Source organism: Pantherophis guttatus, chromosome 4 (genome assembly GCF_059756535.1).
Source record: "Pantherophis guttatus breed Tessera chromosome 4, ASM5975653v1, whole genome shotgun sequence".
NCBI lineage: Eukaryota > Metazoa > Chordata > Lepidosauria > Squamata > Colubridae > Pantherophis > Pantherophis guttatus.
Window position 1 is genome coordinate 158,026,040 of NC_142066.1, and position 11,637 is coordinate 158,037,676.

At 48.1% G+C, this 11,637-nt stretch overlaps 1 long non-coding RNA gene and 1 other non-coding gene across 9 annotated transcripts; both read left to right on the forward strand.

Moving 5' to 3' along the window:
* Positions 1 to 502: 502 nt before the first annotated feature.
* LOC148114409 (uncharacterized) lies at positions 503 to 5,773 on the forward strand. Of its 8 annotated transcripts, none has more exons than XR_015734287.1 (6): positions 542 to 697; positions 1,246 to 1,392; positions 2,242 to 2,513; positions 3,270 to 3,371; positions 4,034 to 4,322; positions 5,157 to 5,773. It is a non-coding gene; the product is annotated as an uncharacterized LOC148114409 (long non-coding RNA). The 8 variants fall into 8 exon arrangements; XR_015734290.1 differs by having other exon boundaries at positions 4,034 to 4,184; XR_015734285.1 differs by lacking the exon at positions 1,246 to 1,392 and having other exon boundaries at positions 503 to 697; positions 4,034 to 4,642.
* On the forward strand, positions 2,783 to 2,919 carry LOC117673282 (small nucleolar RNA SNORA9). The gene has a single exon (XR_004593478.1). It is a non-coding gene; the product is annotated as a small nucleolar RNA SNORA9 (small nucleolar RNA).
* Positions 5,774 to 11,637: the final 5,864 nt, after the last annotated feature.

Sequence of the window (11,637 nt, forward strand, 5' to 3'; positions counted from 1 at the left end):
AAATCTATAGTAGCTTCTCAGAGAGCATTAATATTCTTTAGAATTATAGCAAATAATATATAAAGGAAAGGAACCATAATAAAAATTGTTGTTGGTTGTTTGTTATTATTTTTTGGTGTTGGTGTTACTATCGTTATGTTGTCTGTTCTCTAACAAGCGCAACTCCAGACCGGAAGTAATAAGTCCGTCCTCCGTCTCTTGGTCCCACCTCTTGGAGTCCGAAACCCGATCGTGATTGGTTGGACGCCTGGTTCCTTCCGGCTTCGAGAGCCTGAAGTGTCGGAAAAAAACTACATGCTCATTGAGGTCGGCAAGTAACACAGGATATAGTAAAATGATAATCCCTCTCTTGGTCCCGCCCCCTCCAATCATGATTGGTTGGACGCCTAATTCATTCCGTCTTCAAGCGCCTGAGGGCGGGAAGAAAAACTACACGCTGAGGGCGGGCATGTCATTCTCCCTCTCTTGCTCCCGCCCCTTTCTAGTGATTGGTCGGACGCCTGAGTGTATTCGAGCTCCCGAGAGCTTGGAAGCCCATTGAGCGCGGCAGGTCACGTGCGCAGAAGGGGCGGAGCGATGGAAGGGCGCCGAGGGAAGAAATGGCGAGTGGAGCACCGGGACGGCCTGCAACGTGGATCCGCCTCCATCCGAAGCGGAGAAGCGCTGAAGGCCCGCCGGGCTCGATGCGCTCAAGCGGGTGAGTCTCCGGGCGGGTTGCGGGAGGGACTCTTGACCCCGAATGACTCGGGTTTTGACCTCGCAGCGGAGGCCGCTTGGCCGGGCCTACCATCCCTCCCTTCCCGCCGGACTACAGCCCCCAGCAGACCACGCGGTGCCATTCATTGGACTTCGTGGAGTTTCTGTAGGCCGGCGGGTTTGGAGCCTAGGCGGGTGGCCACGTGGCCTGGGACGGGGGGGGGTGTTTAAGGGGAGACAGAACTCGCTGAGGACTAGTGACTTGATCGTCTCTGTTAAAAAGAAAGCTGTGAAGGTTTAAGAGCCACTCGTTCGCTCTTGGGCTGCGGGAATTGTGTATGTGTGTGTGCATTGGGGATGAAAGTGTAGATTCCTATGCGGGGAGCGTGTAGATCGGTATGCACATACATAAACACGTGTATCTAATCTATCCATCTATATCTCTTATTTAATCTATATCCATCCATATATCCATCCATCCATATCTATCTATCTATCCATCATCTATATCTATCTATCAATCTCTATCTATCTATCTATCTATTATAGATGCATATAGATGTATTTATACAGAGTCTGGTGACGCAGTGGACTAAACTACTGTTAAAGTAGTATTTAGCTGCCAGCTGCCTGCAATTACTGCGAGTTCAATTCTCACCAGGCTCAAGGTTGACTCAGCCTTCCATCCTTTCTAAGGTAGGTAAAAGGAGGACCCGGATTGTGGGGGCAATAAGCTGACTTTGTATATAAAAAAGAACACCGCTAAGCAGGTATATAGAAAAGGATGAAGGCTATTGCTTAACGCATTGTAAGACGCCCTGAGCAGGGTGGATAAAAATTAATGATTTTTTTAAAAAAATGAAAAAAAATCGGATTTTTAAAAATCTAAATCGGATTTTTTTTATTTTTATCGAATTTATTTTAATAAAAAAACTTTGGGGTAAAAATCTATCGTAAGATAGTTTTCTATTTAAGATACATAAATAATTTAGTTTATTCAGCATGAAATGGAGCTTAGGTAGCATGAGGCTGTATATTCTGCAACACTGGGACTGTCGGTGAGTCAACAGTGGGTCAAAGGAGTAGCAGAGATGACAGTTGCTCTTTAAAAATTACGATTTAAATCGAGTTGATTTAAATCAAGCCTTTTTACTAGTGATTTAAATCATGATTTAAATTGTGATTTAAATCAACTCGATTTAAATCAAATCCACCCTGGCCCTGAGTCTCCGGAAAAGGATGGCATATAAATCAAACCAATAAATAAATCAATAAATGTATATCTCTATATCCATACATTAGATATACAATTATTAAATAGAATACGTATCTATATGTATTCTATTTAGTATTTGTATATCTAATCTATGGATATAGAGATATGGATACATATGTGGATATTTCTATACACATACCGATAGATATTAGACATACCGATACACATATATATGTAACATCTATCAGTGTCTCACATTTTACATCTGTATATGCCCATAGACAGTGCATAGTGTTGTAACGTTGTGTTCTTTCCCCATTTGTCTACAGGGACTCCTTCTGTCACAGGCCATCGGTCGCTAAGGGAGTTGCACCCAATTTTTGCCGTATATGTTAAGCGATTTGCGTGTGCGTACAGCAAATCTGGCTTCCACTATGGATGATGGCTGTGGAAAGGTCACAAATGGAGATTGCGGAAAGCCACAACTGTTGCCATTTGGCCCGCGCAACTGTGGGGATGCCGTATGATGGTTGTACGTGTGAGGACTCCTCAACCCGCTCATTTCAATGCCGTCTTAACTTCCAGCGGTCGCTAAATGAATGTAAGTCAAAGAGTTGCTGTAATTTTGTCCTAATTGATTCTTTTCCAAGAGGGGCTTTTAGAAGGAATTTGACAATAAGGCCACAAATTATGCGACTGCAGAGTGTGTGTTGCAAATAACAACCCTTTGTGAACAAATTTGCCTTTGTTGTTGGTCTTTCTCGTGCCTTTTTCTCAGTTTGTCTTCCTTAATGTTTGGTAAAATTGGATTTTCTAAGAGTTGCTAACTTGGGGATAGGATTCGCACCTCCGTCGGAAGCCGTCGCAACTACGCAAACCTTCCAGCGTGGCTGGGTCTTGTCAATGACTCTGATCATTCCTGTTGTGTTTGCAAAAACAACTCCGGGACGGTTTGAGGCCTCTCCCTATCCTTATTTGGGGAGAGGTTATAGAAATCCCGGACAAGAGGTATTCCTTGTCTTATGACCACATTCCTGTTGCTAAGCAAGGCAAATAATCCCCCCCTTTGCGACTATTCCTGGTATGGTCACTAAGCGAATCCCTGCAGTTTTAAGAATCTAGGCTTCCCTGTTGACTGAAAGTCACAAAAGGGGATCAGGTGACTCTGGGATGCTGCGAATGTCGTAAATATGAGTCAGTTGCTGCAACGGTTGTGTGGAAAACGATTACAAGTGCAGTTTTTCATTGCCATTGCAGCAACTGACTTGTATTTACGACAGTCACTAATGGAGGACTAATGTAATTAAGCCTGGAATTATTTCTTCATTCTAACTTGAGTTCTCTTTCTCCTGTCTAGGAAAATCTCTCTCCTCACCATGGTGCTTGTCCCATTGAAGGTCCCTTCAGGATGTGTGGACACCAATTACCATCATCCCCAGCCCTTCTGGTCCTTCCTCAGGTAAGGCCCGGTGAGAGTTGGGGGCTTTGAAAACAATATGGATCCCGAATTTTGCTCCGCCATCTTAAGGTGACCTTTCTTACAGGGTAGTCCTTGTCTTATAACTAGTGCGGAGCCTAGAATTACGGTCATAAGTCAGGGTATCATGTCACCAGATCTGCCTTTTTTGGGAGGGGGGAACCATCACAGAAAAAAACCATATGAACAATCAGATTTTTTCTTCCCATAGGCAGCTCGTTTGCCTAAACGTGCATTTAAATTCAGACATGGAGGCAGACTTCAAAACGGGCTAAGTACCTGTACAATATTTACTGAGTAAATAAATACAGGCATAGGTTATAGGTGGGTCTTGATTTATGTCAATAAATATAGGTATACTGTCCTTGATTTATGGCCATTCGTTTAACGACTGCTGGACGTTATAACGGGCACTGAAAAAAAACCAAACCAATAGTTGTGCGTGGAGGACTATATACGCACACCACCATGGAGACTGCCGTTGTGGCGACAACAGTGGTTGTAAGTGCCCTCGCTCAGCGCTGTTATGACTTTGGTCACTAAACGAGGACTGGCTCCGTGGATCTGGCAGGGAGGAAAAGAAAGGACTTTGTGCTTCCCTGGTTCTCAAATCTGTCTTGTCTTCCTCTCTTGGGCCCTTACAGTGGCCATTTTCGCACAACCTCAGAGAACGGATGTGAGTTTGTTCGGGTTGTATGTCACAACCCCAAATGAAGACAGAATTGGCTTTCCCTGAAGTTGCTTTCCTCACTTGAGATGCTTTGTCAACAAGCCAGCTTTGAAGATTCAGCTCTGGTAAACGTTATGATTGCTACCTTTCAAACTATTTATACCCAGACAACACTGTTTAATTGAAAATGAAACTGACATGTTCAAAAATAAAAAACTTTTAAGCAAAAGAAGATTCGGCTCTGTATCTCTCCATAATCACAGGTAAATATTTTAGTCCTCTTTATCAAATGCTAGAGCAGTATGTGTCAAACTTGACGGGTGTGTGGACTCCAACTCCCAGAATCCCCCAGCTGGCATGTTTTAAGAAGGCTGGACCACACATGCTTCTTTTGGGCTAAAATCCACCTTATATAATTTAAATTCTGCTTGAACACAGGAACATGGTAAACACTTAGAACAAAAATCTCTTGAAAAAGCAAGAGATTTCCGCATCCTTCCGATGGCACGGATGTTTGGACATGTTTCACATGTTTCATGGTAGAAGAGAAACTTTCTGGATCCAGAATAATAATATGGAAGGGGTAGGAGAAATCCCCCCCCATCCCATAGAAGTTTAAAAAGTAATTTTAGAAAAATAGTATCGATGCATTTTAAACCAAGAGACTAAGATAAATTTTTGTAATCATAGTTTGTGTTAAATTGTGCTGGAATAGTTTGGTGTCGGCTTGGGGGAAGTGACGAAGGGTCATTAAGATTGAAAACCAGGTTGGTATTGGTGTTAAACATTGGCCTAGAAGCCAGGAGACGGGGAGTTCTAGTCCCACCTAGGTACAAAAGCTAGCTGGGTGGTTTTGGGCCAATCACCAGGAGACAGGGAGTTCTAGTCCCGCCTTAGGCATGAAACCCAGCCTTGGGGGGCGGGGCTTGGGCCAGTCACTCTTAGCCCAGCCTACCTAACAGGGTTGTTGTGGGGGAAAGTATGCAGAAGATTTATTATGTACCTTCATCATCTCAAGGTTAACTTTCCACGTAGTAAAGGTAGAGCAAAAATCAATACGAATAAATGTGGATTTTAACTTCCTCCTCGTCTCCCAGGTCTCCCTACCTGCTTGCCTGGCGGCTTTACTGCCCATCATCCACGCCCACACCTCTCGCCCCGAAGAGGAAGCGGCCCTGGCAGCCGTCCTCTGTTCTGAGTCACTTGCAGCCGGGCGAAATGGAGACCGCCGAAAGGGAGGAAGTTTGCGGTCAACCGATGACTGAAGGTTTCTCAGAAAAAAGGATGACGAAGACCATGCTTCCCTTCCGCCCCCTGGAGATGGGGCACGATGGGATTTTGCGCTGCTTCCAATCGAGGCTTGTGGAAGGAGATCAGTCATCAGAAGTCTGTCTTTTTCTTTCTTCCTCTCTCTCTCTCTCTCTCTCCCTCCCTCCCTCTCTTTCTTTCTTCCTTTCTTTCTCCCAACGGGATGACAGAATAGAGTTGGAAGGGACCTGGGAGGTCATCTAGTCCAACCCCCTGTTCAAGCAAGAGACCCTGGACCATTTTTAGGCTGGTCCTGAGCGAAGGGAGAAAGGAAGGGCCTCTTCCAAAATTTGGGGCTGTCTCTTGAGCGGGGTTTCTCCCCAACTTCTGTCCGTCCCTCAACAGAAAAACTCTTCTCTGCATCCTTAAAGAACATTTTCTGAAGAATAAATGACTCCCCGCCTCAGCCTGTCTCCCTTTCTTTCCCATGATCCGCCCAAAAACAAAAAAACAGCTAGTCCTCGGTTTTACGACCACAACGGAACCCCAAAATTTCCGCTGCTCAGTGAGGTATTCGTTAAATACGTTTTGCCCTGTTTTCTGACCCTCCTTGCCACTGTCATTAAGTGAATCCCTGCAGTTCGGTGAGTCACCAGGTTGTTAAGTGAATCCGGCTTCCTGCTTGTCAAGACGGTCACAAAACGGGATCACGTGTCCCAGGGCACAGTGACCGTCATAAGCATGACTCGGCCAAGCCTCTGAATTTGGATTGTATGGGGATGCTGCAACAGTCGTAAGATTGAAAAAACGGTCATAACTCCGAGTGCTATTGTAACTTTGAACGGTCATTAAACGAAATCTTGTAAATCAAGGACTAGTTTAGAAATAGTCCTCGACTTACGACGATTCATTTATTAGGCCAAATCTGGTGTCCCATCGGTTAAATCTGGATTTTAAATGGACATAGTCTTTGACGTTAAAATGGAAGTTATAAAGGAACTGAAAAAAGGGACTTTGAGATCATCTACTCCAACCCACTGCACAAGCAGAAAACCCTTGGAAGACCTCAGAGGTCATCTAGTCCAATCCCCTGTTCAAGCACCGCCCCCTACAGAATGACAAGAGTTGGAAGTGACCCTGGAGGTCATCTACTCTAACCCGTTGCACAAGCAGGTGACCCTTATGGAATCAGAGTTGGAAAGGGACCTTAGAGGTCATCTAATCCAACCCTGTGCTCAAACAGGCAAAAAAATAAATAGTGGCAGTGGAAAGGATCTCAGATCATCTAGTCTGACTCCTTGCCCAGAAGACCAAAATCACATAATTGGAAGGGACCTTGGAGGTCATCTAGCCCAACCCCGTATAGGACAGTTTCACACAAACATCGAATCTCTTCTTTAAAACCTCCACCGTTTAGAGCAACTTGGTTCTCCTGGTGCATTATCCACCTCCAGAAAGATTTTAGTTAATTAGGGATTAATTTCCACACCCAATTTGGGGACACTTGCTCCCCAGCTGAGCATCTCTGAGGCGCTTCTATCCATCAAGCCCCCCCCCCCCCAAACTCCAAAGCCATCTTGCCAACCCACGTGCACCGGCTGTGGTTCGAGGGTGGAGTAGCTACTCTTGGGAGCCTGTCTCATGAGAAAAGAGGAAATGACGTTGCCCACCGCAAGCCAAACCTCACAAGTGAGTGGCAAAACACTTGTTCGAGATGTGGGCTCAGAATAGGCGCGGTCTTGAAAGAAACTGGATCCCCATAAAATAATATTTGTAGCTTGAGGTTGAATTGGGGGGAGGGGGTGTCCCAGGTGCTCTCTGAGCTGGGTAGGTTTCTTGCAGACGTCTCGTGACCAAACTAGGGAACAGCATCAGTGCTAGAAGGGAGGAGGAAGAAAAGGACTGGGATCCTTGCTCTCTGAATTTAATACTTGAGAACTTATTTCTTAGCTCTGCCTGATGTTTCTTTGCTCGATTTATTTTATTTTTTAATTTGATTTATATGCCGCCCTTCTCCGGAGACTCAGGGTGGCTTACAATGCATTAAGCAATAGCCTTCATCCTTTTGTATATTTATACAAAGTCAGCTTATTGCCCCCACAATCTGGGTCCTCAGTTTACCTACCTTAGAAAGGATGGAAGGCTGAGTCAACCTTGAGCCTTGGAGAGATTCGAACTTGCAGTAATTGCAGGCAGCTGGTCTTAATAACAGGATGCTTTAGACCACTGTACTACCAAGGCTCTGTATTTTATTTTATTTTATTATATTTTTATACAGCCCTTCTCCTGAAGGACTCAGGGTGGTGAACAGCCATAATAAAACAATATACAAGACAAATTTAAAAACCATATTAAAATAATTCAATTTTTGACCAAATTTAAAATCCCTGTTCTAAAACCCTTATAAAACCATGTTAAAAACCCATATTTAAAACCCAATTAAAATTATTGTCCCATCAGACCGGCTTGCTGGAATAACCGGGTTTTCAGCGCACAACGGAAGGCGTGGAGGTCGGAGGATCCTTCGTATATCCGGGGACAATTCATTCCATAAGGCAGGAGCCCCCACACAGAAGACTCTCCCCCTGGGAGTCGCCAGTCGACATTGGCCGACGGCACCCTGAGGAGCCCCTTCTGTGGGAGCGTACTGGCCGATGAGAGGCTATCGGTGGCAGAAGGCGGTCCCGCAAGTACCCGGGTCCTAAGCCATGGAGCGCTTTAAAGGTGGTAACCAACACCTTGAAGCGCACCCGGAAGACCACCGGGAGCCAGTGCAGCTCGCGCAGGAGGGGTGTTACATGGGAGCGACGAGTCGCCCCCATTATCACCCGCGCGGCCGCATTCTGGACCAGTTGGAGCCTCCGGGTGCTCCTCAAGGGGAGCCCCATGTAGAGAGCATTGCAGTAGTCCAGACGGGAAGTGACGAGGGCCTGGATGACAGATTGTGTCTGTATGCCTGCCTTTGTGTGCGTTTGGAAGTGTGTAGGTAAGAGTGAGGTTTCCAGAGCCACAACTAAACTCTGCAAGGTTGTCCCACACCACAGACAAAGCTGACCGATTAAAATGTAGTGAATGGCCCACGGGAATTCGTTCTAATTTTGCGTTCAGTCAAGGAGATTTTTGTGTTTATTTATTTATTTTATTAAATTTTTATACCGCCCTTCTCCCGGAAGACTCAGCCAGAGATAAAACCCACAACAATATCAAAGTTAAAAGACGAATTAAAAATATTAAATAATTTGGCCGAAAAAGCTAAAATAAAGACAACCCATTAAAATGCTTTTCTCGTTCCCCAGGTTGTCCAGATTCTCAGGGCCAGAGCCTCCGGCTGATGTTATGCAATGCCAGGTCCGTTGTTAATAAAGCCCCCCTCATCCACGATCTTATTCAGGAGGGGGAGGCGGACCTGGCGGGCATTACGGAGACCTGGTTGGGCCAGGAGGGGGGAGTCCCCCTCGTGGATATATGCCCACCAGGCTTCCGTGCATTTCATCAGCCGAGGGCTCAGGGTAGGGGCGGGGGGGTGGCGGTTATTATAAAGGAAGGTCTTGATCCGAGGGAGACCACTGTTCCACAGATAGCCGGATGTGAGTCCCTCTTTGTGAAGTGGGGTCGTGGAGTACAGATGGGCTTGTTGGTCACGTACCTGGCTCCCTGCCACGTGGCAACGGCCCTGCCCGAGCTGCTTAACGTTATAGCCGAGGTGGCGGTGGACACCCCCAGACTTTTCATCATGGGGGATTTCAACCTGCCATCTATCGGTGAAACGTCTGAAGTGGCTCGAGAGTTCATGGCTTCCATGACGGCCATGGACCTTACTCAGTTAATTCATGACCCCACTCACACAGGGGGACACACTCTGGACTTAGTTTTTGTCTCTGGTCAGTGGTTGAGTGGCCTTGATATAGGGGATATAGCCATCGAACCCTTGTCATGGTCTGACCACTCGCTCCTTCGACTGGACTTTCTAACCGCTGCACCCCGCCGCAGGGAGGCGGGACCGACCAGGTGGTTCCGCCCCAGGCGCCTGATGGACCCTGATAGGTTCCAGATGGAGCTTGGGCCATTTCCTGAGATTCTGGCTCATGACTCGGCTGAGGACCTGGTGGCCGCCTGGGATAGTGCGGCTGCCGGGGCCTTGGACCGAGTCGTGCCTTTGCGGCCTCTGACCCGGCACCGAACCCACCTGGCTCCTTGGTTCTCCAAGGAGCTTAGGGAGATGAAGCGCCGGAAAAGATGCCTGGAGAGTAGTTGGAGGACCAGCCGCTCCGAATCTGACCGAACACTGGTGAGGTCTCATATTAAGACCTACCTAGTGGCGATAAAAGCGGCGAAAACTAGCTATTTTGCTGCTCTTATCGCGTCATCAGATAATCGCCCGGCCGCCCTGTTTAGGGTGACCCGCTCCCGCCTCCATCTGGAAGTGCGGGATGACCCCTTGCAGGGTCGAGCTGAGGATTTTGTGCAGTATCTGTATGACAAAATCGCTCAGATTCGGGAAGGGCTGGCCTCTGACTGGGTATGTCCGGACGGGATGACTGAGGCAGGTCTTGAGAGTGTTATCTGGGGGGAGTTCGATCCTGTGGCTCCCGAGGACATGGACAGGGTCCTGGGACGGCTGAACGCGACCACATGTTTATTGGACCCGTGTCCCTCCTGGTTGGTACTGGCTTCCCGGGAGGTGACACGAGGCTGGCTCCAGAAGATTGTTAACGCTTCTTTGGGTGAGGGGGTCCTGCCGGCCGCTTTGAAAGAAGCGGTTGTGAGGCCCCTCCTCAAGAAGCCCTCTCTGGATCCAGCTGTTTTGGCTAACTATCGTCCAGTCTCCAACCTTCGCTTCGTTGCGAAGGTTGTTGAGAGTGTGGTGGCGCAACAGCTTCCCCGGTACCTGGATGAAGCTGTCTATCTAGACCCGCTCCAGTCCAGCTTCCAGCCTGGGCACAGCATGGAAACGGCATTGGTCGCATTGGTGGATGATCTCTAGAGGGCCCGGGATACGGGTTGCTCCTCTATCCTGGTCCTGTTAGACCTCTCAGCGGCTTTTGATACCATCGACCATGGTATCATGTTGCACCGGTTGGCGGGGTTGGGGGTGGGGGGCACCATTCTGCGGTGGTTCTCCTCCTACCTCTCTGACCGGTCGCAATCTGTGTTGACAGGGGGGCAGCGGTCGACCCCGAGGCACCTTGCTTGTGGGGTGCCACAAGGGTCGGTCCTCTCGCCCCTTCTGTTCAACATTTATGTAAAGCCACTGGGTGAGATCATCCGTGGCTTCGGGGTGGAGTTCCATCAGTACGCTGATGACACCCAGCTGTACATCTCCACCCCAGACCACCCCAACGATGCCCTTGAAGTGATGTCCCAGTGCCTGGAGGCCATGCGGGCCTGGATGGGGAGAAACAGGCTCCGACTCAACCCCTCCAAGACCGAGTGGCTGTGGCTTCCGGCGTCCCGATATAGTCAGCTGATGCTATCGCTGGCTATTGGGGGTGAATCACTCGTCCCCACGGAGAGGGCTCGTAACTTGGGCGTCCTCCTGGACGCACGGCTGTCTTTAGAAGATCATTTGGCGGCCGTGGCCAGGGGGGCTTTCTATCAGGTTCGCCTGATACGCCAGTTGCGCCCCTTTCTAGATCGGGACTCCCTACGCACAGTCACTCAGGCACTTGTCACTTCCCGCCTGGACTACTGCAACGCTCTCTACATGGGGCTCCCCCTGGGGTGCACCCGGAGGCTCCAGCTGGTCCAGAACGCGGCCGCGCGGGGGATTATGGGGGCGCTCCCATGTGACACCTCTCCTGCGCGAGCTGCACTGGCTCCCGGTGGTCTTCCGGGTGCGCTTCAAGGTGTTGGTGACCACCTTTAAAGCGCTCCATGGCTTAGGGCCGGGGTACTTACGAGACCGCCTTCTGCCACCAATAGCCTCCCACTGGCCAGTACGCTCACACAGAGTGGGCCTCCTCAGGGTGCCGTCCGCCAGACAATGTCGGCTGGCGACCCCCAGGGGGAGAGCCTTCTCTGTGGTGGCGCCCACCCTCTGGAACAACCTCCCCCCAGAGTTACGTACAATAACAGACCTCCGGATTTTTCGGACCCTGAAAACCCATTTATTTCAACTAGCTGGGCTGGCTTGAGTCAAATTTTAAATTGATTTTAAATTGGAACAGTTTTAATTACGGCCAAGATATTTAATTATTTTAATCAGTTTTTAGATTTTGTATGTTTTGTATGTATGTCTTGTTTTTATTTTGGCTGTTCACCGTCCTGAGTCCTATATTGGAGAAGGGCGGTATAGAAATTTAAACAAACAAATAAATAAATAAATAAAAT